At 54.8% G+C, this 25,630-nt stretch overlaps 1 protein-coding gene across 3 annotated transcripts in view; it reads left to right on the top strand.

Annotated features, from left to right (window-relative positions):
- The window catches only part of LINGO1 (leucine rich repeat and Ig domain containing 1), a 205,778-nt gene that overhangs the window by 76,145 nt on the left and 104,003 nt on the right, over positions 1–25,630 (top strand). For 2 of the 3 annotated variants that reach the window (XM_055277598.2, XM_055277603.2), the window contains exon 3: positions 7,150–7,218. The exons of the other annotated variant lie outside the window; for it this stretch is intronic. The gene's annotated coding sequence lies outside the window, so the exon portion shown is untranslated. The remainder of the gene's footprint in view (positions 1–7,149; positions 7,219–25,630) is intronic. 3 annotated transcript variants of the gene reach the window in all.

Below are 25,630 nucleotides of genomic sequence, written 5' to 3' on the forward strand. Positions count from 1 at the left end.
GGCTCAGCCAGGTCCGTTAGCTCCCTGGGAGCGGCCCCTCTGCCTGGCCTCTCATCTTACCAGTGCCTGGCAGTAGGCCCCGCCCTGCTTGGATGGGTCCATGGAGCTCCTGGGCACAGAGGGTGATGCTCAGCACCTTTGCCTGGCATTGGAGGCCCTGCCCATTGTGGATGGCCCAACCCCCCTCTGCCCTTCTCCCTTGCCCATCTCTTTCTCTCCATCTGAACCCAGGATTCCTCTTGGCCCCTCTCCTCTCTGGTTTCAGCTGAGGTCTTGGGAAGTCTTGTGTTTTGACATTCTAGGTGAGAACATTCTAGGCCAGGCTTTCTGAGTATGTATGGGGACCAGGGCTTCTTTGGCCCCCAGAAGCAAGGCAGGGCTGGTTGCACAGAGCTTCCTTTACCTCCAACTGTACCTGATGCCCACAGAGCCCGCAGCCTCAGGGGACTGCACTGGGGAAGCTGAGGCGGGAAGCTACTTGTCTGCGGAACCACAAGGTCAAGCGGTTTTGTTTTCTGCTGGCAGTGGTGGGCCCTGGGGAGAGTGGCTGGCCACAGCATAGTCTGTGGGGCCTGCGGCCTGCCCCTCCTGGGTGGCCAGGCCCTGTTTCCAGGGCTGCTGTTGGGGATGCTGGGGCCTAGGCTCCTAAAGACATCAGGGAAGGGTGGCCAGGGGCCTTCCTGGGGCAAGAGCCCTGGCCTCTGCTGTATCCTCTAAAGGTGGCTGGGGTAAGGGGTCCTCAGGGCCCAAAGGCAGAGGGCGGAAAACCTGAGACTGGCCAGGGAATGTTCCAGGAGTTTCCCAGCCTCTCAGGACAGTGTAATGTGGGTGGGGCTGGGGTTGGTTCCCTAAAGGCTCAGACTTGGGGTGCTGCTGACTCATGTTCCCAGGAGCTCAGCCAGGCCAGAAGCCTAGAGGGCAAAGAAGCAAATCTAGAGGGGGTACCTCTGGGGCTTTTTGCAGGGTGTCCCCTGCTGAGAGTGCCTTCCCCAGCCCAGCCAATGTCTCCTTCCTGGAGAAGCACTTCAGGTGTCTCTTGCCCCCGCTGGCTACTCCTCCAGAATCCTGGTTCCCTTCCTTGGCCACATGGTATGGTAGCTGCCTGACTCCTGGTGTGTGAGCTCTTCTGGGGGCGAGGACAGGGCTGGGGGCTGGGAATGCCTGAGCCCCAGGGGATGGACATATGTGGACAATGACTGCTTAGGGACAGGAGGGAGGCTGCTGCCACCTTTGGCCACTGTTGCCGGGCTGCATAGCTCGGCGGAAGCACTGCCTTCTTGGAGCCTCAGCTTCTCCTTCTCCTCCTGGCCTTTTCGGGGGTTGAAGGTTAGAGATCTGCTTGGGCAGGCCTTGGTCTTTAGGTGCCCACCTCTGCAGGTCTTTTCTGAGCCTCTGTCCCTGCTGCCCTGGACTCCCCACCCTACTATCCAAGTCCTTGTGTATTCAAAGCCCCGCCCCACCCCTCCAGGAAGCTCTGCCTGATGCCTCCAGCCCTCGCTGATCGGAGTCAAAACCTCCTGAGGGTGCTTCCAGTTGTTCTCTTCCCCTTGACACACACCCTTGGCTGTGAGTGGGGCACCAGGTATGCAGAGGCCCCACAGCATGACCCGTGTGGGCAGGTGAGCCTGTAACATCCCATAACAGGCCAGCATGGACTGTGCTGGGTGGGGAGGAGCACAAGCATGGGGCCATTGAGGCAACATTTGTGCTGCATCTTGGAAGGAAACGCTGGAGACAAGAGGGTCTTGGGGGCAGACATCAGGCTAGGAAAGGCCTTGAATGCCAGGTAAGTAATTTGGGGACCTGGCCTTTCTCTGCAGGCAGAGCACCAGGTGAGAGGCTCTAATTGGATGGTGCACTCCTGGGAGCAGACCCTCCCCATAATACCTGGAGCCCTCCACCCACACCCTCTGCCTAGCGGTCTCATACTTGTTTTTCAGACCTCTCCTCCAAGGACACTTCCTCAGGGAAGCCCTCCCTGACCACACTGTCCATGCTGTCAGAGCTCCTTGGCTTTTCCTTTAAAGCCCTCATCCCAATGTGTCTCCCACCCAAGTGTGGCCATTGATTAATGACTGCCTCTGCCACTAGGCTTTACAGCCACTGAGGGCAGGAATCAGAAGGGTTTGGTGGTCCCCTGGGTCGCCAGCTCTCAGCTTAGTGCCTGGCACAGGATAGGTGCTCCATAAACGCTGACTGAATATGTGAATGCATGCAGGGCACAGAGCCCAGGAACAACTGGCTGGAGGGGCTGCTGGCTGATGGGTTGGGGGGTAGGCACAGACCTTCAGGAAGCAGGGGCAGCTCCTCTGTTCCAGCCGTGCCAGCCAGCGCTGTGCTCCCTTTGTGTATCATAGGTAGCTCTTTAAAGAACCACTTGCAGGAACAAAAGCTGTCTTTGGCAGCACCTCAGTGGGTGGGCTGGGCCTCCTGAAATGCTTTGAGAACAGGTGGACTGAGCCAACTTGTCACCCCCAGGCTGGCTGGTAACTCTTGGGAGAGGGGGCGGTCACAGTGGCGGGGGCCGTGGGAGGCAGGGTGATTGGTGGACCCAGCCCTGACCTCACCAAAATTATTTTTAAAGCCCGCAAGAGAAAGGGGATATTTTTAACCTTTGTTCCATCAAGGCATCCCAAGGGAAAAAGAAGGGGAAAGGAAAGAGATGGGGAGCTGCAGAGGGGCACAGAAATAGGGCCAGGGGCTTCTGAGGGAGGGGAAGCAGCCCCCGAGGCCCCCAAGGACTTGCTTTTTTGTCCCTAGCCCTTTTAAATTTTTTAAAAGCTCCAAACACCAAGAGGGACTGTGGAGTTCATTATATCGAGTTATCTCCTCCGTTTCAGGCAAAGATCAATCTTCTGGGTCTTGCAGCTCCAAGGGGGGAAGGGAAGAGAAAGAAAATGGGAGGTGAAAGGAAAAAACTCCCTGGACCAATTTCCGCTGCGAACACAATTACTGGGCTGCCTGGAAGCGGCGCCAGCTGTTGGCAAGCATCCTGGCCCCCCGCCAGTCGCGTTCAGCTGCCGGCCGCCCCCAAGGCTCCCTCCTGAATGGGACAGGTTGGCAGGTGTGAGAGCCGCAGACCCCCTGGGGTGGGGGCTGCTGGCCCTGTTATCCCAGGGAGGCTGGGGCCCCACTGCTGTGCAGTGTGTGCCTCTGCGCCAGCTGGCCGGTCCTCAGTCTCACTTCCACCTCCCTGCCTTTGCAGTGTGTCCTGCCTGCTGGGCGTGCCCTCTGGCTCCTGCCTGCTTCTTCGTATGGGAGGCAGTTCGTGTAGGGAGTAAGAACACAGGCTTTGGAGTCTGGTAGAGTTGGCTGTGACCCTTCCTTCGCTTCCGCCTTTTCCTTTTCCTCTTCCTCTTCCTCTTTTCCTCTTCCTTTCCTTTCCTTTCCTTTCCTTTCCTTTCCTTTCCTTTCCTTTCCTTTCCTTTCCTTTCCTTCCCTCCTTCCTTCAGCAAATATGTATTGACTGTCTCCTGGGTGCCAAGCACTGCACATAGTACAGAGGTGAATCCAGAGGTGAACAAGGTGGCTTCGGGCCCTGCCTGCCTTATGGAGTTTATGTTGTGATGAGGAGGCAGACAGGAAACAAGGCCACACATAAATAGACAATATAATGTCAGGCGGAGGAAATGCTTAGAAAATTGGGAGAGACTGGGGTGCATGGTGGGCATTTTACGTAGGGTGCCTAGGGATGGTAAGAGGGCTCATTTGAATGGGATGGTAAGAAAGTCTGGGGGAAGAACCTTCGGTAGAAGGATCGAGAGGGCAAAGACCCTGAGACTGGCCCGTGTGGGAAGGAAGCCGATTGTGCTGGAAGATGATTTCTGAGAGGTGGGCAGGGCCTCGAAGGCTTTGGAGAGAGTTTGGACTTCAGTCTGTACCACGGGCTTATGGCAGGGAGCCACAGGGCCTGATTCTCTCTGTCATCGTGCTGCTCTGATAGTTTGGGGCCAGAGGTGGAGGCAAGAAGCTGAGTGAGGGAGGAGGCTGTTTCAATAATCCAGGCAAGAGCTGGCCAGGGTGGGGCAGAGGAGCTGGGGGAAGCAGTCAGGTTCTGGATGTGTTCTGGGATAGACCTGATAGGGTTTGCTGATGGCTTGGGTAAGGGCCAAGGGAGAAAGAGAGAAGTCAAGGCTGAGGGAGATGTAATTTGGGGATAAAAATGAAGAGTTCTGTTTTGGACAGGTCTGTTAGATGAGCAAGCGGAGATGACAAATAGGCCTCTGAACACGAGCTGGCACTCAGGAGGGAGCTGAGGCTGGTGAGAGGGACCTGGGGGCACAGCAGAGGTTTAAGCTGAGGAGTGTGCAGACAGGATGGGATGGAGAGGAGGTCCTGGTGAGCCCTGGGGCCTCGGATGCTTGGAGGGAAGTTAGGTAAAAGGGGAGAAGGTGTAGGAGGACAGCCAGGAGAGGTGGAGTCCTGGAAACCCAGAGATAAGATGTTACCTGATGGAGAAAGCAATCAGCCATGTCAGATGCTGCTGAGAGCTCAGGGGCCAGTGACGGGACAGAGAATGACTATTGGGCTGGGCAAAACTGAGGTTTCTGGGGGACCTTGATAAGAGCAGTTTTGTGGAGTGGTGGGGACAGAATTGGAGAGGGAACTGGAAGTGAAGGGGTGGAGACAGTAGAGACAGCTCTTGAGTTTTGCTATTAAAGGGAAGCAGACAAATGGGAGGGCATGTGAGGTCAAGGAATTTCTCTCCCTCCCTCTCTCTCTCTTTCTCTCCCTCCTTCCTCTCCCTACTTCCTCCCCTTCCTCCCTTTTTCCTTTCTTCCCTCCCTTCTCTTCTCTTTTACAATATTGAGGCAAATTGCTATGCTCTGTGACTTTGGGCAAGCAGCGTAACCTCTCTGAGCCAGTTTCCTTTTCTGTAGAATGGAGGTGACAACCCAGATGTTACTGGATCTGATGCACAACAGGTGCTGAGTAAACGGGAACTGTTCTAACTTAGGGCTCACATGGGGAAATGGACAGTTGCAGATCAGTACAGATGTTTTATGGAGGTCAACTTGGCAGCAAGTATCTACATGTAAAACGTGTATACCCTTTGATCTACCCTTTAGGAAGGCACCCAGAGAAATACTTACACATGTATGCAATGAGACAGGATGTTTTTTTCCAGCAATGTTTGAAATAAAAAATTAGAAACACCTAAGCACTCATCCTTGGGGGCCTGATTACACAGGTGAGGGTACACCCCACCTGGCATGCCTCAGTGCAGCACCATGAGAGCTCAGCTGTGACAGTCCATTAGGAAAACATGCTGGAGCTTCACACCCCAGATCCAAACTTTGGCTCCACTATGCCCTGGCTGCACACTCAGGCGGCTTACTGGTCACCACTCTACTCCGCACCTCAGTTTTCTTTTCTTTTCTTTTTTCTTTTCTTTCTTTTTGGTTTTTCTTTTTTGGAGATGAAGTCTCATTCTCTCACCTAGGCTGGAGTGCAGTGGCACGATTATAGCTCGCTGTAGCCTCCACCTCCTGGGCTCAAGTGATCCTCCTGCCTCAGCCTCCTGAGTAACTAGGACCACAGGTGCACACCACCATGCCCAGCTAATTTTTTAAATTAATTAATTTTTTTTTTTTTTTTGTAGAGACAGGGTCTTGCTATGTCACCCAGGCTGGTCTTGAACTCCTGGGCTCAAGCGATCCTACCCCTTCAGCCTCCAAAGTGCTGGGATTACATGTGTGCGCCACCACGCCTGGCCCACTTCAGTTTCTCATCTACAAAATGAGGATCAAAACAGCACCCATTTAGGGAGCTATTAATAGAATCAGATGAGGTAAGAGGTACAGCACTCAGCCCAGGGTCTGGCACACAGTAGGTGCTCAGTGAGCACAAGCATGGTTATTGCTATGTATGGACAGGGAAAGGTCTCAAAAATCTGTTGTGAAGTGAGGAATGCAGGTGCACACAAGCACAGGGGCTGTACTCCCTGGTATATATCCCCATGTCTGTGTGCACCTCAAGCGATCCTACCCCTTCAGGTAGGATTGCACACACATTTGCACATGTGTGCAAATGCACAGTTAAAGTTTCATGCCAAAGGGATGGCAGTCAGTACCTCTGGAGAGGTGACTGGGAATGAGAGTGTTTACTGTACAGACTACTGTATTTGAACCTCTTAAAAAGAGAATGCTTTCATGTGTTATTTGCATAATAAGGCCATAATATTTGAAGGTAGTCATTTAGGTCTTCGCCTCTTTTAGGAAGCCTTCCGTGACTGCACCAGCCCACAGCCCGCCCCTGTCAGATTGCCTTAGTGTTCAGAAGCCACATTTCCACTGTGTCCACTGGGAGTGAGATGTGTGTGCACGCGTGCATGTGTGTGTATGAGTGGTCTCCCATTTAGCCTGTGAACTCCTTGAGGGTGTAGTGTGGGCTTTGTACTTTCCAGGCTGGACACATCTTCAAGGCCAATAGTTCTCAAAGTCTGATCCCCAACCAGCAGCATCAGCATTACCTGGGAGCTTGTTGGAAATGCAGATCCTCAGGCACCCCCACGCCCAGGACCTGCTGGTCAGAAACTCTCGGGGTGGAGCCCAGCAAGCTGTGTTTGCACAAGTCCCAGCAACTCTGCTGCACCTGCCTGTACTGATGGGAGGCACAGTGAGGGTCCCAGGGTGAGCCAGTGACAAAGCTGAGACTGGGCCCAGGTAAAGGCCTCAGGCAGACATGGGAAGGTGGCCCTGGGTACTCCCTTCCCACCAGCTCCTCTGTGCTCCTTGGGACCATGAGCCACATGTGGCCTCAGGAGGGAGGATTTGAGGTTCAGCCCTGTGTGTCCAGGAACCAGAGAACTGTGACTTCCGCTGCACACAGGCTTGGATAGGTGGGGGCTGCGCTGCAAGTCTAGTTTGTGTGTCCTCCTCCGGGGCTGTGCAGGTGCCTGAATCCCAGCCTGCTGTAGCCCAGGCCCTTGCTTTACCAAAAGTGCAATCTGACTCTGGAATGAATGTGGCATCTTTAGGCTGCCCGCGAGCTTCCAGAGGGCAGGGTCCAGGTCTCCTCTTGCTCTATCTGGCCCAGTGCATGGGAAAGCCCAGGCTGGGCAGAGACTTGGGTGGGATTGACTGCAGGACGGGTCTACAGGCCCCAATCTGACTGTCCTCTCACCTCTTCCCTGCTGTCTCTTTGCAGGTGTCCCACTGAGGAGGCCCTGATCTTGAGCCCGGAGCCCTGAGCCCTGAGCCCTGAGCCGATGCTTGAGTGAGTTGCGCAGCTGCTGTCTGTGTTGGTGGATGCAGCAGGGCCAAAGGGTCTGTGCAGAGCAGCAGCCCTCTCTCTGCCACCTCATTCTCCTCTCCCATCTCCTGGACCCCCCTTTCCCTTTCCCAGCCATGTTCCGGGGGAGGGGCACTTTTGAGTCACTGGGCGAGGTAGGGGGTGGGAAGGTTTGGGGATCAGCTTTTAGGAGAAAGGAGGAAGGCAGCTCCCTGGTCTGATGGGTCAGGGTTATAGGTGCTGGGGGCCCTTGGAGAGCAACTGCTGGGGCCCTGGGGAGTGTGGGTGCCTGGCCCAGGCACCAGCCAGCCTTGAACTTGGGGATCCTGGAGGCTCCTCCTGGAGGAGGAGCAGAGCTGTGGGCCACTCAGGTGAGGTGGGCGGCCTGTGAGGGACAGGCCAGGAATCTGTTGGATCTGGGGGTGCTCTGGGTGGTCAGGCTCTGACCTTAGGGCCTGGTTGTGCTCTGTGATAAGCATTTTTCAGATACTATTCCTGTGTCTGGGGATCGCTGTTAGATGAGGGGCAGCAAGGCTGACCCCAGTAGCCCCCAACCTCGACTTCAGTTCCAAGGACCCTCTGTCGTGGGGATGATTACAGGGAGGGTTTCTGGTTTTATTTTGTTTTGTATTTTAATTAAAAAAAAAAAAAATTCCATGTTCTCCCTCCCTCTCTGGAATTCTGGCCTTAATTTGGTGTCAAGGGTCCAGGTGTCTCTTCTGAGTCAGCCTTACCTGTGTGCTCAGGAGGGAGCAGAAGGGGTGTGAAGTTGGGGAGACGGCACCCCTCCTCACAAGCCTGCAGCAGCAGCACTAGCAGATTTGAAGTCGTGGGGGCTGGAGGAGTGTGGCTGTCCATCCTCCACCCTCTCCTGGCCTAACTTGCCGCACGGCCCAGGGCAGGGGTTAACTGAGATCAGGAGTTAGGGCTCTGGCTTCAAATTTCGGTATCTGTAAAAGGAAGCTCCTCATAGCTCATCCTCCTGAGCACTGTGTTGTGTGTAGAAGGCCAAGTACCAAGAGCCTGGCACACAGTTGGTGCTCAGTAGATGTGAAAACACACAGTCATTTTGCAGCAGAGCCTTGGAAGGAGTTTGAAGGACTCTGGGGATCCAAGAAGTGCAGCCCTCGGCAGCTCAGATGCCCCTGCAAGGGCCAATGCAGCCTCCTGTCATTTGGGAGAGGAGAAACTACGCTCAGTGGACCTGATCCAGGCAGACTGCCTGGAGGAGGGTTGCTAATTGTGATTAATTTGTGATGGTTGATCATCTCTTTTTAAGTGTACAAGAAACCATCTTCATACTTTAATTAGCTCATTAATCTTAGCAACAGCAACCCATGAGAGGGAGCACTTTGTTCCCTTCCTGAGGCCTCGGTCGCGAGGTAGGATTTGGTCTTGGTCTCCACTCCAGGTCCCATGGGTCTATCCGTCTCTCTCCCTACACTTTGTCTCCCAGTGGTGGGTCACCTGAGAGGAGGGCTATGGTTGGAGGCCACGCTCTTGGCCACCATATCCTCTGGTCAGGCCCTCAAGGGTCATGGCATGGGGGTGGGAGCTGGAGGCTGCATCCATGAAGATGTGTGTGTGGACCAGGCAGCCACAGCCTGCAAGATTGTGAGGGAGCCCCTGGGCTAGTCTCTCGGGTTCTCTGTCTCTGGGGCACGTCCGTCCTTCCTGGACATGCCCTCTTTCCTCTCCTCCGCACCTGGTCACTAACAGCCCCCTCTGCTCGGAGTGTGCCTCTTCTGAGAAGCTACCCCACAGTAACTGCCCTCAGCTGCCATCCTGTGGGTGGCTGAGTGGGCCCCAGCCCCACTCGGTTCAGTGAGAATGAGTTCCAGGCGCTTGTCCCGACCTGGATGGGGGAGCTGTGGGGGTGGCCGCTGCACGCTGAGAGGGCCTGGAAACAGGAAGGAGGGTGGGCAGGCAATTCAGGGATCTACAGACACAGGCTTCAGTGGAAGGGGTGCCATTCAGGGGAGAGCTGGGAAGGGGCAGGCTCCAATCCGGGAGGCCGGCCGCGGCCGGTGGGGAGGGCTATCAGTCAACACACCTGGACGCAGCGTCAGAGCGCCTTTGATTATTTATAACTCGTGGGATGGCCTCGTGAAATCTTTGAAATAAAAGCAGCCTGTGTGCTGGATCAGAGCCTGAATGTGCGTGCTGGAGGGCATGGGAGCCGGGAAGGAGGCATTATGCAAACCCGGGAGCCACAGTTACAACAACGGCATCTGTGAGTGCAGAGCAGGGAGCCACCACGGGCTCTGTGTGCAGGCAGGGCTGGCGTGGGGTGTGGCCAGCCTTGGCCGGAAGCTCTGCCTCAGGGGAAGCCACACTCGAGCACTAAGGGGTGGACACCCATCTGACAGGACTGCACATGTGAAGGCCACTCCAGAAGGGACCTCAGTCCATCTGGCACAGCCCAGCAGGCCTGGGGAAGGGGTCTTGCTTGGATGGGTGCATTTGCTGGGCACCTCTCGCCACCCCATCATCACCACCACAGTTTACCAGCCTGACATTTTGTGTTAGCCTGAGACGCGGATGCAAGCTAGCGCTACCTTCATTTCTAAAACAGGAGAGCAGAACCACGGGGGTGGGTGTTAGGCCAGTTCCCTAAACAACATCCTATACTTGGGGACTTAATTTTTAACTTTAAGGTCAAAATGTGTCTGCTGCAAACACTGCTGTTGGTTCTCACCTCAGTCCAGTGCAGAAGGGAGGCCCCGTTGCTCTTTCTGCCAGCCCTCCGGTCCTGGGCATTTCTGAGGAGCTGTGGGTGGACCTAGCAGTAAAGTGTAGAGTGCAGACCTCAAGTCCTGAGCTAGACTTGGGTTCATGGTTTCTCTGTGCTTCAGTCTCCTCATCTGTAAAATGGGCACAGCAGTTGTTTTCTCATAGGCATATTGGGAAGAGGAGATGAGATGATGCATGACCTGGCACGTGGTGAGGGCCTGTCAATGGAGTTGTGATTGTCATTGCCGTGGTTGGTGGCTGGTGGGGTGGGCAGCAGAGCCAGTTCAGTCTGAACTGGGTGACATTCGGGTTCATGTATCCAGGCTGCTGTGGTTGTGGTGGGGGAGGCGGCTCCAGCTTCTTCCCTGCTGTCTCCCTCTGGGTGTCAGTTACTGAGGGCTGCCAGGGATAATGCTGGACAGGAGGGAGCTGGATGTGCAGCTGGAGAGAGCTTGTCCCTGCTTCAGTGACAGGAGCTTTCAGCCACCTGGGTAGGGGAGGCACAGAGGGATGAAATCTCTGAGCCTCGAGGAAATAAGGAGGCTGCTTTAATGGGACACAGAGAGGTAGCAGTGGCAATGCTGGGGTTGAGCGGAGAGGCCTGGCACATTGGGATGGTGGCAGGGAGGAGAGTGAGGAGAAGGAACTGGCACAGGCTCTTCACACATGGAACATCGTTGGTTCTCACGTAGGAGAGGGATGCCATGATTCCTGTTTCCCTATGAAAAATGGAGGCCCACATATGGAAGCTGAGTTGACCCAAGTCACAGAAAAGGCAGAGCTGGAATTGAATCCCCTTTCCCATGTCCTGTGCCCTGGAGGGGCTGAGGGCACCAGGAGCGGGGCTGGCTCTAGTGCCGGGCTCTGGCTGTCCCGGGCAGGGGACACGCGTGGGCCTGGATGTGCATGCGTGTGCATGTGCATTTGTGTGCTGAGTCTCTCCCCACTTCAACAAGGAAGCTCTCTGGGAAACTAGGGCAGTGGGGCGGCTCTCTGCCACCTCCTACAGTATTGGCACCTGGGGGCGGCTTCTACATTGGAGCCTGGTGTCTGGGCCCAGCCTGTTCTCCCGCACATGTGCCTCCCATGACTCTGCCCCCACCCCAGCCTGCCTGCCAGGATGGAGGGGTGTCCGGGGGGCTGGAAGTTACCCCAGGATAATAAAAATAATTCTCAGCTAATACATTGTATGCCAAGCATGAGTAAACATCATTCTCCCGTTATCCAAGGCCAGAGGGGCAGAGTGACTTGCCCAAGGCCACACAGCTAGGCAGTTGTGGGGCAGGATTCTGACCCTAATGGTGGCCAGAGGTCCTGGGGGACCCAGCTCTGGTTTTTCTCAGTGGGCAGTCCCAGAATCAGCACTTCAAGGTGCTGAGGAGCCAGGACCCTGCCCCAGCTGTCATTTACCAGCCTTTCTGTGGCCAGGCCTGAGGGAGGAATGGGCCACACCTCCCCTCAGCCTAACCTGTCTGCAGGTCCTTCCTGTTCCCATGTTACAGATGTGGAGACTGAGGCTCAAGAGGGCCCCATGCCATTCTGATGCCGAAGTCTGGCTTTTTTCCCCCTGCCTTGCTGCTCCAGGGCATCTACTGATGCCCTCTGCCTGCATCTCCCCGAGGTTGATGCTGTGGCCCAGGCCTGATGCTTGCCTGTGCGGCTAGAGGGAAAGAGAGAGCCTGGACCAGTCTGGATATAGACGGACAGAGAGGCAGGGGCAGCCCCGGCACAGACGGGTACGGGGCAGGCGCTGGACCATCTCAGTCTCAGAAAGTCATGTGCACCGCCCGAACCCCTGAGGCAAGATGGGTAGCTACTGAGAACCTGGTTTGTGGCGTCAGACAGCATAGCATGAGTCCCAGCTCCAGTACTTACCAGCTGTGTGGCCTTAGACGTGTTACTTAAGCTCTCTGGGCCTCAGTTTTCCCATTGGGTAACAGGAAAATGATAGCAGAACCCACCTCACAGGGCTTTTAGGGGATAAATGTCATAGTCAGGTACTGCGCTAGGAATGACACTTGGCATGTAGTAGGCACTCAGTAAATTCTAGTCAAAGTTGGCATTGTTATTAGCAGGGCTATAGAACATTCTAGGGTGAGAGCAGAGCCTTCCTAGCTCCTATGTGCAACTAGATGCCAGAGCCAAGAGGGACAGGGCTGGGGCCTGCTTCAGCCTTCCCCTACTCGCCCGACAACACTCCCAACCCCTGACCTCCAGTCCTGAGTTTTTCATTCCCTGGGGAGCAGGTAAATGTGGGGGGGATGGAGGGGATTTGCCATTTTGCACATTAACTATTTTTATATTTATACCTACCTTATTCCAATAAGTATTTGTGAGAGCTAAGCATAATTGTGATACCAAGGTAGACAATCCAAGGCAGGGGAAAATAGGATGCAATAGCAAGGAAAAGCTTGGAGAGCATTAGAACATGGACACAGAGGGTCCAATCTTGGGCTGAATAGTTGATTCTATGACTCCTGGTAGTCAGAATGAAAAGGGAACTATCAGTTACGAGAACTGTGCTGTCCACAGGAGCAAAACAGCATATAGTCCTTGAGAAGGAGTAGGTTTCCTGGAGGAGCAGAGCCGTGTCTATTCAAACATCTCTGCAGCCCATGGCAGCTCAGAGTGTGGAGAGTGGAAGTCAGATGTCTGACCTGGGTCAGGGGGCTGGCCAGCTCCAGGCAGGGAGATCCTCTTCCTGCACAGAGTGATCTGGGGCCCAGGACAAGGACCACTGGGCCAGGAGGGTCGGGTCGGGTAGGCACTGGGCCACAGCCCCTGATGCTTGCCGTGCTCTCCCTCCAGCAGCTTCCCAGCCCTCCCAGCTCTGGATTCTCCTGTCTAGCTGGGTCTGCACAGGGAGGAGCAAGGGTTAAGCTGGGTCTGCACATCTGCAGTCCTGGGCCTGAGACCAGCTCTGCCTGCTCTGCCCTCCTCCTCAAGGACCCTCAGTGTCTCCTCATTGGCTGATAATCGGCTGCGCCTCCCTGCACCTGGCCTCTGATCTCCAATCCTGAGCCTAGCTCAACCCTTGGGGCTTCTTTGCACCCCCTTCCTTAGCCCAACTCTGCAAGTGCTCTCCAACCTGGATGTGCCTCCATCATCCTCCCACTGGCACCGAGCTGCCCAAAGGCAGAGTGGAGTCTTCCCAGCTTCCTTCCCAGTGCCGGCTGGGCCCTCCTAGTGCCAGCTGGGCTCTTGGGTGGGTGTGGGTGCCATAAGCCTTGCAAGGAAGGAGGGTTAAAGAGAACGGACATTCAGCCATCCCAGAGGGTGGGTTTTCCACTTTGCAGAATACCTTGATATACTTGGCCAAGTCCAGACCTCAAAACAGCTCTGTGAAATAGGACAGCAACAGCAGACCGAGAGTAATAACAGCTCCTGTTTCCTCAGTGCCCGCTATGTGCCAGGCGTTGTGCTAAGCATTTTACAAATAGTTATTTATTTAATCCTCACTACAATCCATGAACTGTTTCTACAGAGAACTGAAGTGCAGACAGAGGATGAGAAACTTGCCCAAAAGTACAGTCCTTAAGTGGCAGAGTGGGGATTTGAACCCAGGCAGTCTGGACTACATTCCAAGCATTTGTCTTCATTGCTCCTCCCAAGGGCTGGTGAGGGAGAAGTGTGATGCCCACATTGCAGACATGGAAACGGGCCCAGAAACAAGGAGGCCTGCCTGAGGTCACATAGCTGGGAGGGAGTGGATGAGGTGGGGTTCCCATTAGCTGCATCCCATCCCCAAGCTGGAGCTGGAGCTGGAGCTGCCCTTAGACCCCTCCCTGGAAGCTGGGAGGAGAGGGTAGGAGTGAGGCTGTGAGGGCCACAGAAAGCCCCCTTCCAGGTATGGCCCCTGTGTGTGGCACCCACTCCCAGCCCCCAGCCCCCAGCCCTCAGCAGCCGAGACGAGTGAGGCTTTGGTCTCTGGCCTGGCCAGAACAGGGTGAGCTCTGGGGGTTGGGACTCAGCAGATGCTGGTGCAGCCCACCTGCCTCGAGCTGGTGGGCATGTGGCATGTCCGTGATGAATGGGCTCTTCTCAGGGTGAGCATTAATCACACTGCCAGGCAGCAGGAGAGGCAGCTGCCTGAAATGCCTGCACCTGGGCAGGATCGATCACCGCCAGACCTGGCGGGGCCAGGAGGCTGAGGGCAGCCAGGGGCCATCTCTGCCAGGCAGGCAGTCAGGGAAGAGGCCTGGACTGGGGAAGGAGACACAGCCCTGATCTGGGGGTCTCAGAAGAGGCCTGGTAAGAGGGGACTCCTCCTCTTCTCCCAGGGACGGCCCTTTAGTGTGCTGCAAAGCCATTTATCCTGTTTTAGGATGCATAGTTAAGACTTGCCTCCTCCAAAAGCTGTTGTAGAGTGCCCATGTATCAGCCCTGGACATTTTCTCAAAGGAATGTGTAGCGTCCCCGGGAGCCAAGCAAAAGGGCTTTGAATCCATATTGTCACCTGCCAGCTGTGTGACCTTGGGGAAATTACTTCACCTCTCTGAGTGCTAGTTTCCTCATCTATAGGATGGGGATGAAGCTCATTTTTTCCTTTTCTTTTTTTTTTTAAATTATACTTTAAAAAACATATAAAATGTATCATCTTAGCCGTGTGTAAGTGCACAGTAAGGCAGTGTGAACTGTATGCCCCTTACGGTACACCAGATTCCTTTTCATCTTGCATGACCAAAATTCTGTACCCACTGGACAACAACCGCTCCTTTGGCTGTCCCCACAGCCCCTGGCAACCTTCCTGCTACTTTCTAAGAGTTTGAGCACCTTAGATAGCTCATACCAGGAAACCATATATATGTGTCTTTTTGTTACTGGCTTATTTCACATAGCATAATGTCCTCTATGTTCATCCATATTGTGGCATGTGACAGCGTTTCCTTCCTTTTTTAAGGCTGAAAAATAGTCCGTCATCTGTATACACCACATTTTGTTTATCTGTTCATCTGTTGATAGACAGTTGGGTTGTTTCCATCTCTTGGCTATTGTGAATAATGCTACAATGAACATGAGCGTGCACATACCTCTTTGAGATCCTGTTTTCAATTATGATATGTATATATATGCACACACACATACACACACCCAAAAGTGGGATTGCTGGATTGAATGGTAATTCTATTTTTAATTTTTACAATTAATTTAGTGGCTGCCCCATTTTACATTCCTACTAGCAATACACAAAGGTTCTGATTTCTCCACGTCCTTGCCAATACTTATTTTTCTTTTGGTAGTGACCGTCCCTATCTGAGGTGAGGTGAGACCTCCTTGTGGTTTTGCTTTGCATTTCCCTGATGATTAGTGATGCTGAGCATCTTCCCATCTGCTTGTTGGCCATTTGTATATTTTCTTTTGAGAAATGTCTATTCAAGTCCTTTGCCAATTTTTGATTGGATTATTTTTGTTGTTCAGTTGTAGAAGTTCTTTATGTATTCTAGATATTAACCCCTTTCAGATATATGGGTTGCCAACATTTCCTCCCATTCCGTAGGTTGCTTTTTCACTCTGTTGATTGCTTCCTTTGTTAAGCAGAAGGTTTTAAGTTTGATGTAGTCCCATTTGTCTATTTTTGCTTTTGTTGCCTGTGTTTTTGGTGTCATGTCCAAGAAATCATTGCCAAATCCAATGTCATGAAGCTTCTCCCCTATGTTTTATTTTAGGAGTGGTATAGTTTCAGGTTTTGTGTTTAGGTCTTTCACCCATTTGGAGTTAATTTTTGTATATGGTGTAAGGTAAGAGTCCAACTTCATTTGTTTTGCATGTGGAAATCCAGAAACTGAACAGAGGCCATAGCAACTGCAAGCTCATTCTTTCTTGTGCAGGGTCTGGATATCTGGGTGCCCTAATGAGGACAGGACCTGTGCTCCTTCCTCCTGATGATGGCTGTTGCTCTGGCCCTGAGTCTTTCCTCCTCTGGGTCTTTGGTTCTTGCTGTACCCAGGCCAGGTGGGGCAGGATGGGGTGCCTGCGGGGTAGGCAGGATGGGGCTGCCTGTGGGGTAGGCAGTATGGGGGGCCTGCGGGGTAGGCAGCCCACTGCAGGGATGCAGGCTTCTTCCTCACCCATCTCCAGTGCTTTGGAGACCTCTGGGCGGGGTCAGGAACTCCATGAGACACAGGGGGTGGAGACACAGGTGCTCAGCTCACTCAGGAGGACTTGTGTAGGGTCAACAGCCCAAAGGGTCAACACTGGACACTGGTCTGGGGGAGAAAAAGGTCTCAGTGGGGCAGCTTAGGGCTGTGGCCTCCTCCTGCCCTAATCTTCCGGTGACTCACATGAAGGTGCTGAGTCCCACATTTGCCAGTGAGAGGCAGTTCTCACCGTGGGTGCTCGGCTGGCGGAAGCTCTGAGCTGAAACCTACCAACCAAATGGAACTCTGCAGCCAGGAAAATGAAGTTTTGCACTTGGGCTCAAAAACTCAATGGCCAGGGAATGGATGCAGGAGTAGGGGTGGGGCGGCCGCTCCATGTATGCCCCCTGGGCATGCTATGCTGGAGCCATCTCAAACCAGCTCTCTCTTAAGCCCACAGACACATGTTCAGGAATTTTCCAAGCCAGTTGTTCAACACAGGAGTCCACCGGCTCACATCCTGGCTTTCCCAGGTCTGGCAGATGCAGGCTCTACCTCTCACAGGAGCTGCCTGTCGCTTTCTGTGTGACCCAGCAGGCCTTTTCTCCACTCTGGGCCTCTGTTTCTCCATCTGCAAAATAACCATTGTACCTTTCTCAGGGAAGTTGTGAGGGTTAAACAAGATAATTGATTATTTGTTTATTTATTTAGAGAGAGGGTCTTGCTCTGTTTCCCAGGCTAGAGTGCAGTGGTATGATCATAGCTCACTGCAGCCTCGACCTCCTGGGTTCAAGTGATCCTCCTACCTCAGCCTCCCCAGTAGTTGCTACAGTAGTTGGGTGCAACGCCACCGTGCCTAGATAATTTTATTTTCTTTTTGGTAGAGACAGGGTCTCGATATGTTTCCCAGGCTGTTCTCAAACTCCTGTGCTTGAGTGATCCTCCCGCCTTGGCCTCCCAAAGTGTTGGGATTATAGGCATGAGCCACCTCGCCCAGCCAAGATGATGGATTTAAATTCCTCTGTGGAGAATAAGTACTGATGGGGAAACTGAAACCCCCAACCCCCATGGCTGAATTCCCCATTCAGGGCTTTCTGTCCTTCTCAGGTCCTAGGGCAGAAAGTCAGCAGAGCCAGTGTAGATCTGCCTCTGGACTGGGCATACCCAAACCAGCTTGGACACCCAGAAGGGAGCCCCACCATCAGGAAAGGGTGGGTATGGGAGTGAGGTCCTTCTGCTCTGATACTTCAGCACGGCTAGTGTGACCAGCACTGGGAGGCCTGGGAGGAGGCCAGGCCTTCATCTCAGGCTCTCCTGGGGTGGGGCGGTGGCAGGGTCCACCCACCATTTGGGAAGCAGTTGCTGATACCTGCCCTGGGCTGGGTGTGGGTGATTTGGCTGTGGGCTTTTTCTTGAAGGCCTGCCAAAGTAGACTGTGGGGGAGGGTATGGTTCAGCCCCTGAACATGAGCCTGGAGCCTGGCCCAGTGGTGGGCTGTGGCCAAGGGAGGTGGTAGGGAGAGTCGTGGGTGCTTACTGCCCCTGGGTGCTCATGGCCCTCTCCCTAGTTATGGAAGCCCACGTTAGGCACTTGATGTGCCTCCCCCTCATCCAGTCCTCACCATAGCCCATGAGGTGGGTGCTGACCTTATCTCCACTTCACAGATGAGGAAACAGCCCGGAGAGGCAAGGTTGAAACTAGAAAGTGCCTCTGCCACTGCAGGCTTGCTGGTGACCTTGGCCAGTGCCAGCACAGTTTCCTCATCTCAACAACGGGGACACAGACGGGCGCAGCTGGGGGAATGTGTTCGACATTAGTTGTGTCTTCTGAAGTGGTAAAGGGCCCACAGACCTGATAAGTCCCCACGTTTACAGACCAGCAAACCGAGGCTGAGAGAGTCATAGCCAAAATCATCTCCTGGCCTGGCTCACGCCACCCTCCCTGCCCAATTCACACCCCTAAGGTTGCTCTGGACCCCTCGAAAGCCCCAATGCTGAGTCGGTGCGGATAGGCTTCAGTCACGTGTGCATCTGTATGTGTGCATGTGTGTGCACAGGTGTGTGCTGGTATGGGGGTACCTGGAGGAAGCGGGCAGAGTTGAGCAGACCCTGGGGCCACTGGGTAAGAGGAAGGGGCCCCCCTCCCCACTCCCCACTCCTGCTCCGGGTACAGAGAGTGGGAGAAGCCCCGGGTGACTGGGTTTGTGCCCACTATATATAGCCCAGCTCAGACACGCACGCCTGGCTATTTCTGTGTTCCTCCTCCTACTGAGGCAGGGGGAGGGGAGAGAAAGTAGTCCATCTAAAAATATAACCTGGGGAAAAATATCACAACGCCTGAGCTGAGCCTGAGAGATCTGTCTCTTTCTCTCGCCTCCCGCCCCCGCGCCCTGACTTACCTCACAGCCGCCTCGGCTCCATTTGGAACTGTTGCCCCCTCCCCCACATGTGCCACTTTCCCCTGATGCCCCCAGCTGGGGCTGGGGTCGGTCCACCCACATGTCACAGGTGAAGAAACTGAGGCCTGGGGAGGGCTTGCTTGGGTGTGGCACTTTGTGCTGCTCATCTCTCCAGGATGCCCAGGCCTGGGGGGGCAGTCCCTCCCTGCCCTGCTGAGCCTGGACTAGGGTGGGGCCCGAGTCCAGGACCTGGCTGTGCACTCACTTGTTTTCATCTCTCTGAACCTCAGTTTTCCCAACTAAAAGGGGACAGTGATACCAGTTGCCTCGTAGGTGGTGCTGAGGGTTGATGGAGAGGCACAGGTAAGGCCCGGGACGCGCGCCAGGCACGTCAGTCAGAAGCACGCAGAAACGTCAGTCTCGGTTTTTGTCATTGTTATTATTTTAATTATCCACCACCTTCATCCTGGCCACAGAAATGTCTCTTCCCCTAGGAGCTTCTTGAGGGCAGGATGACTCTTAGCAGGTCTGCATCCAGGTGCTCGGCAGGAGGCCCGCCTGCTCACAGCAGCATTCAATAGATGGCACGGTTGTATTTAGGTTCGCAGAGGAAGGCAGGGGACTCTAAGGTTGAGGAAACCCCTGCCTCAGGCCATGCTCACTGCTCTGTGGCTGTCTTGGTCCTCACACTCCCCTCAGTGCCTGCCTCGGGGTGGGGGCGGGGTGGGATGGAAGGGGAGGATGGGATGTTGTTACCATCCCCATTTTAACGACAGACAGAAAGCTAGAGCTCAGAGAAGGAAAGCGATGGGCCCTGGGTCACACAGCTGGGACGGAGTCTGGACCTGAGATGGGCTGCCTGACTCGAGGCTCCCAGGTGTGCTGGTCCTGAGGGCCCCTGACCTGTCTGTCTCCACTCTGTGAACTGCAGGAGCCTCCAGGGGCACTGTGAAGGCCCAGCCCCGGAGCACCCTGCTGGTGCCTTCCATAGCCCTGCTGCTGCCCTCCCTGGGTTACTGCGTGAGGGGCTGGAGAGTGCACCCCTGGGTTACTGAGCATCCATTGGGTACCCGTGTGATGGTTCTCAAATTCCATGCTCTGTCAACCAGCACCAACTTATGACCAGCCCTGTTTCCTCTATGCCCACGCACTCTCCACCACCACCAGGTTATTTTGATGTTGTATAATTTTTTCCATAAATATTTCAGTGCATATCTCTAAAAGATGAGGACCCTTTAAAAGACAGAACCGTGATACCATTACCACACCTTAAAAATTAAATGTTACCTGGCACAGTATCCACTTCCTGAATCACTCTTAAAAATTGCCTTGAGGTAGGAGTTAGCATCGCCATTTTATAGACGAGGAAACTTGAGGCCCAGAGAGGATTAGTCACTGGCCTGAGTTCACATAGCTTGTAAGTGGCCAAGCAGGGATTTGAACCTGGGCCACTTGACTCTAAAGCCAGTGCTCATTCCTCTTTCCTCGGCCAGGCAGGGCCCCAGCTTGCCTCCTGCCATCCCCAAAGGGTTGCCATGCCCTGTGGTCCTAGGGCAAGGAGCTCCTGGCATATTTTTGTTGGGGGACAGTCTAGTTCCCGGGCCTGCTGAGAAACCGAGAGTCCAGCCCCAAGGCTCAGCCAGGTTGTGTGCTCAGAGACGGGCTGCAAGTGAGCTATCTTCCCTGGCCAGCGTGCTGAGCTTTACGGGGGCATTAACAAGCCATTTAAAAAGCGCTGACAACACACTTTGCAGGCTCCTATTTAAGATGTACTAAAAAATAAGCACCTTTTCGGGGAGGAAACTGCAGCATGTCGGGGTGAAATATGTCCATGGTGTCACCTACGCACGTGTCACCCTGCAGGTGCAGAGGGGCGGGAGCAGCGAGCACCCGGCCTCACCCCCCTGACAGGCGGTCTCGGAAGGTGAGCAGGTACTTGGTGAGCAGGTGGATTTGTCAGCATTTCTGGCTCTGCAGCGGGAGGAGGGAGGCCATGCTTTGGGGGGTCATGTTAGAGGTTGGGGTGGGTGAGGGCATAAGTAGGGGGCAGGGGAAGTTACCTGCTCCAGGCTGCCCATTTCAGATGGAGAAGCTGAGACCCGGGGTGGGAGGATGAAGTTGCGAGGTCACACATCCTGAGAGCTGCCCCGAGCGTGGTCCCCAAGCCCAAGGCCGACACTATGCAGGAGGTGCTCCTGTCTTCCTCTGCCCCTCCTCATCCCACCTCAAAACAGACTTTCTCAGACCTAGAGCAGGCCTGGACCAGGAGCCAAACACTGTGGTAGGCACTGGGGATACAACAGTAAACAAATAAAAAATACAGTCAATCAAACTGGGTGCTTCATGGAGCTTCTGTAGTTGAATGGAGGTGACAAATAAAGAATGCCAACAATGTCGTGAAGCTGCGGTGTATCTACCACCAAGGGGCAGATGTGGGGTGCTGTCAGAGTAAGAGGAGACCCACCAGGTCGGGGAGGCAGGGAAGGGCTTTGGGAGGAGGTGACACCAGGGCTGCACTGCAGGATGAATGTGTGAGCCGAGAGGGTGGGAGGCAGTGGCTGGGGGAAGAGGGGCAGCAGGCAAAGGGAAGAGCACATACCAAGGCCCTGTGGCAGAGGCTCCAGGGGATTCTGAAAGGCCAGTGTGGCTAGAGTGGAGTGAGCTTGGGAAGGTGTGGCTGGAGGGGGCTAGGGCTGGGTCTCACGAGGGCCATGAAGGGGGATGACTGGGGCAGGAGGGTTAGACACTTGGATTTGTGGTATGGACAGATTTCTGGCTGTCACAGGAGGAAATGACCTTGGCTTTGAGTCAGGAGTGGACTGGGGAGTGGGTAGGGGTAAATGTGAGCATTGAGGCAGGAGGGGCGGTGGCTCAGACTATGGTATTGGTCAGGCTGCCCACTGGCTCTCCGTTGTTCCCCTGTATCTTCTCCAGGCCTGCTGACCCAGGAGAGTCCCGGAAGGTGTCTGGGAGGGACAGTCCTTCGGCCGTAGCTGGAGAGATGAGGGAGGCAGGGAGGCTTTGCTGAGCCAGCTGTGAGAGGGAGTCATGGTGCTGGGCCCTAGGCCTGGGGCCTTCCCTCTCTGGAAGGCAGCTGAAGAGGCAACTGGGGTGTGAGCACAGGAGCACGCGGAGGTTGTCACGTCTGCCTGGTCTCCACTCTGAGATCTAACCCAAGGAGGAGCGGGTGCCCGAGAGGGGAAGGGAGCTCAAGAAAAAAAAAAAAAAATAGCTCACTTGACTTAATTATGACTGATTGTGACAGCTTGCATCTTTAGTCTGAAAAGTATCTATGGGGTAAGGACTGCTTTTCTCAATTGGGATAATTATGTTAATTAAAATGCTTTCTTTATAGCAGTTCTGATTAATAAAAACAGTTCCACTGCTCTCTTTAAACACTCTAACCTTCTGTTGCATGGGGAAGGAGGCCCTTTCTGGACAATTTATGGTTCTTCATGCAGATTCCAAGAGGCGACCTGCTGCCGGGTGGCCTGGTGGCAGGCACTGCGCTCACACACGTGGGGGTGGATGCAGGCAGAGGGGCAGGTGCGTGGACCTGGCGGGCGGCGGGACTGGCCATTGGGGCAGGGACAGGCCGGGGCACCGCTTGGCTGAGTCGGCTGCAGAATAAAAACGCCACTTACTCCTCTAATTGCTGTTTATTTCCTCTGGAAAGCATGGAGATAATTAATGAGCTCCCAATTAAGAAAAATTACATGTGGGGGACTGAGGTGCCAGGGCCAGGATCGGTACTGGAGTGGAGGGGTGGGGTAGGGCTGGTGGTAGGAGCGGGGGTCCTTGGTGAAGCCAAGGGGGTGATAGTGTGTATGCCACAAGAGGTGGATGCAGGTCAGCAGGAGGGGTGGTGAGGCAGGGGCTTCACTGCCAGGGAGACTGAGTGAAAGGGAACAAGAGCTTTGAGCACAGCTTCACTGTCCCCAGCCTCAGTTCCTCTCTTTGCCTAAGTTAGAGGTCACAGGTGATGGCTCAGAGGCAGAATCTGTCTCATAGTTGTGTGTGTGTGTGTATGTGTGAGAGTGTGTATGTGTGCACGTGCGTATAAGTGCCAGTCTGCGTGTGTGTGAGTACATATATGTATGAAAGCATGTGAGTGTGCATGTGTGTGTGTGAATGTGAGAGTTTGTGTATGTGTTTACCTGTGTGAGTGTGTGAATGAGATTGTATATATGTGTGAATGTGAGTACACATATGTATGAGAGCATGTGTGTGTGTGTGTTCTAGCCACAGAGTGTGGCAAAAACCTCAGCCCACAGATCGTTGGAAGATTGAGAGGTTTCTCATCAAAATCTGGCTTCTGGAGTCTCTTGGAAAGTCAGAGACCCAGCAAGCATGTGCCGGCGGGAGCCGAGGGCTGCGTAGCGGCTGCCCCCGTGTGTCTCTCGTGACTTCCCCGTCCTCATCTCCATGCCAGCCTGACCTGGGAGGCGTTTGTGTTTCGTGGCACTGTGTGGCTCTGATCTGCCTGTGAGGGTGGAGGTGGGGGATGATCTTACATGGAGAAGGGGCACTCAGTTGACCACCATCCCTTCTCCTAAAGGGACCGAATGGAGATGGGGTCCCAGAAGCCCCGAGTAGAAGTGTCTTGGTGCTGGTGCTGGCAGGAGACTTTGTGGGGTTCCTCACTTCACCACCCAGCCACCCCAGGCCTGGGGAGCCGCTCAGTCCTGTCACTGACCAGAGGGGCTCAGGCAAAGCTGGCCTCACTCTCAAGGAGGCAGTGAGGAGGACGTCCCAGGAGGTGCCCTTGGGAGGGAGAGTTGACTGCCTACTCCTCCCGGAGGCCCCAGTTCTCTCTAGACCCTCTGCCCTGCCTGGACAAGCTCCTCATTTACGGAGGACTTTGGCTGCTGTGCCGCTCAGGCAGATCCACACTCTGCCCCAGACACAGACTGGGGCCTTGTCAGTTTCCCCAATTCCCTCCACCCCAGCCCAGCCCCAGCCTCTCTTGCTGCTAGAAACGAGGAAATAAGGTTAGGGGCTTCTTCTCAGCCCTACCACCTGGTTGAGGAAGATGCTGTGGCAGTCAGGGAGGCCCTGGTAGCCCACAGAGTACATGGACCAAGAGGGTCAGGGGCTCGGGCTGGGGTCACACAGCTGGGAACCAGGGGCTGGGGCAGGCACAGAGCCCAGGCATCCTGACCCCGGCGGGTTATGAGGGTGACCAAGGCCACGCAGTTGTGACTAAGGGGTCTGTACTGCCAGAGGAAGTGATGCTAGTGGGTCCCTAGACCCCTGCCTCTTTCCCATGAGAAGACTGCAGGCTGGCTCCCAGCATGCATCTCTGGGGTCCAATTTTGGGGTCCAGAGGCTTGCCTGTGGACGTATGTGTGGACATGCGCCATGCAAATATGTGTGGATGTGTGAGTCTATACATGTATAGGCACACAATACATACGTGTGTGGTCCTGTACACACATACACACATGGACGTGTGTGTGTGAGCTCATCCAGGTGTGCATGTTGACACGTGTGTATACATGTGAGCGCTGTGTGCATATCACATGCACAGCCATGCGTGGGCATGCTCCTCTGTATACATGGGATGGGCGTGGGTATGCATGAGCATGTGCATTCATACATGTGGCTGTTAAACCCGTGTGTCTGGGGTGCTGCACTTCTCCAGCTCTGTCCCTGCATGTTCACACATACGTGTCTTCCTGCGTAGGTCTGTGTGTGAAGCTGAGGGCTGTGGCAAGGCCCTCCGTGGGCCCTGGAAGAAGGTGGCTCCCTAGGTGGGTGGTAACGAGTCAGTGATGTGAGCTCAGGCCTGGGCTGGGAGCCCCGCTCCCATGGGGGATGGCGCCGTCTCTGTAGCTGCTCGTGAGCATCCTCTTGGGCACCAGCTTCTGGGCAGGCCTCGGCCCTGCTCCCAGCTCCCTGGGCCTCCAGCCCTGGGAAAGTTCTGCCTGTGCAGAGGGAGCAGAGGCTGTATTACCTGCCTCATGACTCCACTGCCCAGATGAGCTGATGATGGAGCAGGGGCCTTCCTTGTCCACTCGGACCCTCCTTGGGCCCCTCTGAGGTCCAGCCTGGCTGGAGTGGGCCTTTCCCCACCATAGTGGAGCCAGACCCTAGGTATCCAGTGGGGTCTGAGCCGTGCTGAGGTGGGCCTCCGCTGCACCCTGTCTGCTGAGGCTGCCTCCTGTGCAGAACAGCCCAGGCCTGGGCTTGGTGGGGGCCGCCCTGCCCCAGGCTCCCGAGGCCCTCTTCCTTCTTAGTGCCGGCTAAGGTAGAAGCGGGCTGAGCCCTCCCTGCCTGTCTGCCTCTCCTCCCCATTCCTCCCCAACTATCGGGGCTGAGCTTCTGACCCTCTGCCAAGAGGGAAACGTGCTTTCACAGGCAGGACAGTTCTGATCCCCTCACACGTGGTGTGCCAGTGGAGGGCTTTTGGGCACTGTGAGCACGGCTAGGGCGCCAGTTCTGGGCAGGAACACCCCCCTCGCCTTGGTAGACACACTGGCTCCTACATGCATGTGGCGGCCCCACAGGCTGGCTGGCATCTGGGCCTGCCACCCCCACCTCTGCCCGCCTGGGGGCTGCCCCCCCCCCACCTCCACTGTATTTACGTGTCTATTTTATGATTTCAATTTTTAATGCCTCTGCTCTTTGAAGACGCTTAATGCTTTCGAGTGGAACATTTCCTTCCAGGACCTGAGCGCAGATTGAGGACAGAGCAATAAATCAACTAATAACTGGAACCTCATTTTCTGCTCCACGGCAGAGAGTTAACCCCCGCCTTGCTGCACTCCTCTGGGTGGCAGCTGTGGGCGAGGGGCGCTGGGGAGCAGAGTGCTGAGCTGAGCACCCCGCGGCTCAGGCTTCCCCTCCTCCGCATATCCTCTCCTCCTGGGTCTCTCTCCTCTTTCCTGTTTCCCTTCTTTTTCTTAATGTTTTCTCTTCTCTTTTTATTTACGTCCTACTAAAAGCAAGTGAGACTAAGGGAAATGGCTGGAATCCGAGATTCTGGAGGTGACCCTGGGAAGGCACGGGGAAGCATTTGTTGGGAACTCCCTGGGCCCTGACTTGCTGCATGAGCTGAGGGGAGTGTCCAACCCTCTCTGAGCCTCGAGGTTGCCACCATTACAAAGGGATCTTATCACATGGGGGGACTGAGGTTTGAAATGCTGACATCTAGGACAGACTTGGCAGTGGAGGTGGACAGTACCTG

Source organism: Symphalangus syndactylus, chromosome 5 (genome assembly GCF_028878055.3).
Source record: "Symphalangus syndactylus isolate Jambi chromosome 5, NHGRI_mSymSyn1-v2.1_pri, whole genome shotgun sequence".
Lineage (NCBI taxonomy): Eukaryota > Metazoa > Chordata > Mammalia > Primates > Hylobatidae > Symphalangus > Symphalangus syndactylus.